Source organism: Pieris napi, chromosome 18 (genome assembly GCF_905475465.1).
Source record: "Pieris napi chromosome 18, ilPieNapi1.2, whole genome shotgun sequence".
Taxonomy (NCBI): domain Eukaryota; kingdom Metazoa; phylum Arthropoda; class Insecta; order Lepidoptera; family Pieridae; genus Pieris; species Pieris napi.
This window is the reverse complement of record NC_062251.1, coordinates 8,106,023-8,108,453: the sequence shown is the minus strand read 5'-3', so window position 1 is coordinate 8,108,453 and position 2,431 is coordinate 8,106,023. Positions and strand designations below refer to the sequence as shown.

General features: G+C 32.5%; 1 long non-coding RNA gene across 1 annotated transcript; it reads left to right on the top strand.

Annotated features, from left to right (window-relative positions):
* The first annotated feature begins 1,491 nt into the window (after positions 1-1,491).
* LOC125058616 lies at positions 1,492-2,069 on the top strand. The gene is made up of 3 exons (XR_007118458.1): positions 1,492-1,645; positions 1,855-1,942; positions 2,029-2,069. It is a non-coding gene; the product is annotated as an uncharacterized LOC125058616 (long non-coding RNA).
* Positions 2,070-2,431: the final 362 nt, after the last annotated feature.

The window sequence follows — 2,431 nt, the reverse complement described above, 5'->3', positions numbered from 1 at the left end:
ATCTTTAAGCAGAATACTGCAATCGAACTCAATTGATTTAAAAAAAACTACGGACGCTATTAATGATACTTTAAGAGTTTTACAAATTAAAAGAGAAAATGTAGACCGTATGTACCGACAGCTTTTTGAAGAGGCTAAAGAAGTAGCTGAGCAGCTAGATGTAGAAATTAAATGCCCCAGAATAGTATCAAAACAAATACATAGGGCGAATAACCTATCTACCTCAATCTGCTGAAGAGTATTTCCGCAGAGGTATATATATCCCTCTGTAGAGGTGTTATTATTGTCTATATAGATATTTCGTAATTCCATTTGTAATATTGTCGACGTATCATTATTTCGTAATTCCACTTGCACGTGGATCAATCAGTCGCCCTAAAACCGCCATGTAAGTCAGAGGACAATAAAGATAGTGAATTCTATTTCGGTTTTCATTTGGTGTACCTCAAACACTAAACCTCTTCTAGATTCAATAATAAGTGATCTCCAGGATCGCCTGTCTCCTGATGTACTTAATTTGTTTCAGATAAGTGTTTTCATGCCAAAAAGTGAATATAGTAATTGTTGGCGACTTAGAAATAGATTATCTACTGCTCAAAACAATTACGGGAACAAAACTTTAAAGTAGAACTAAACTTTTTACTTAAGCTTTTAATTATTACTGGCCACTAGATAATGTTAAGGCATTGTCGAAGAAAATAAAAAACAAAAGAGCATCGGCGTTTTGGTTAGTAGTGCTATAATAAAGTGGCAGTGTGTCTAGAAACACCTAAAAACAAAGTGACGTCTTTGAATTTTCATTACTTTCTAATCACAGAAAACACATTTTAAGTAGTTTTTTTCAATCTTCTGAGTATTAATAGAAATTGAAGTGAGCCTTTTGAGTATTGTTATTCATTGAAGCGAGTGAGTTTAGGTCATAATGCCAGATCTGACTGAATCACTTTGCTTGACGAGGGTCGAACTATGCGTTATGTAGGAAATGATCTAGGAGTAGCCCCTTCTGTTATCTACAGACTTTGGAAGCGATACCGTGAGAAGGGAGAATACTCACGAAGGCGTGGTCAAGGTCGAAAGAGAAAAACTACACGTTTGCAAGACACTTACTTGGTACTTAAGTGGGCTTTTAAGTTGGCAACTCTGTCTGTCAATGTCATTTCAGTGTCAGTGTCTGTGCTTCAACTATCCGTCCGTCTGTTATCCGTATTATAACCTCAACGCGAGCGTATTTCTGCCTGCATTTGAGTTGATTATAGTTCTCAAACAATCTAACTAATTAAATCAATAATTAATTCACGTATGTGAACAAAATAATTCGAGCATTCCAGTCATGTCTAGTGTTGTATGGAACTTTTTCAAAAAAATAGACAGACAAAACGTTTCATGTAATGTGTGTGTGAAAATATATAAAACCAGTGGCAATACGACGAATTTATCTACACATCTTAAAAATAAGCATCACCATGCGTTTTTGCAACTTAAAATTAAAAACTCAAGGTCAAGTGAAGTGAATATTACACCAATAACAAGAACTAGTTCACCTGTTTCGTCTACTAATTCAACTATTACCAATACTAATAAACCTGCTGAGATAGAAAATAACTTCATGGAATTGTCTGAAATTGCGATTTACGATGATACTGGTGTAAGTATTTTATTTGTGAAAGATCAAACGTAGCTTTAGAATCTAAATATCAATTGTTCATAACCAATAACCAGTCAATTAATGATGTGTAATTACTAAAAGTATCGATATCGATAAATTAAAATTTTGGTGTTTTTACTTAACCTTAATACTATTTATGACGACAAGTGTAATGAAATATATACAAAATATTCAATAATTTTTTTCAGACTGAATCCTCCAAAGATGGTCAGAGTAAAGACTTGTGGAAACAGACTACACTCATAGATATGTTTGAAAGAAGTTCAAGCTATGAAGGTATTTTTTTTTTATATTAGATTACTGTATTGTTTACATTTTAGTTCTATGAGGATGTTCTAATTTTATTATTTTTCTCAATTTAGCAGGGGGTCATAAAACTAGCCAAATAAATCAAGCTTTGATCAACATGATTTGCAAAAACAACATGCCTCTATCTTGTGTAGAAAAATCAGGATTGAAAAGATTTATGAGCGTCATTTGTCCACGCTATAAAATTCCATCACGAACTACTGTAAGCGAACTATAATATTAAATTATTATCTTATCCTTTTTATTTTTAAATGTTATTTTATTATTCATTTCTCATTCCAGATAACTGGCCTCATGGAACAACGATACCAAAGCCATTTTAAAACAAAAATTAAGTGAGATAAATAATATTGCTTTAACAAGTGATATATTAAGGGTGAGATCTATAGAGCGCACTTAGACTTTGCTCAGACTTAACTATAACCATTCTTTACTTTTTTAAAGGATAATAAAGAA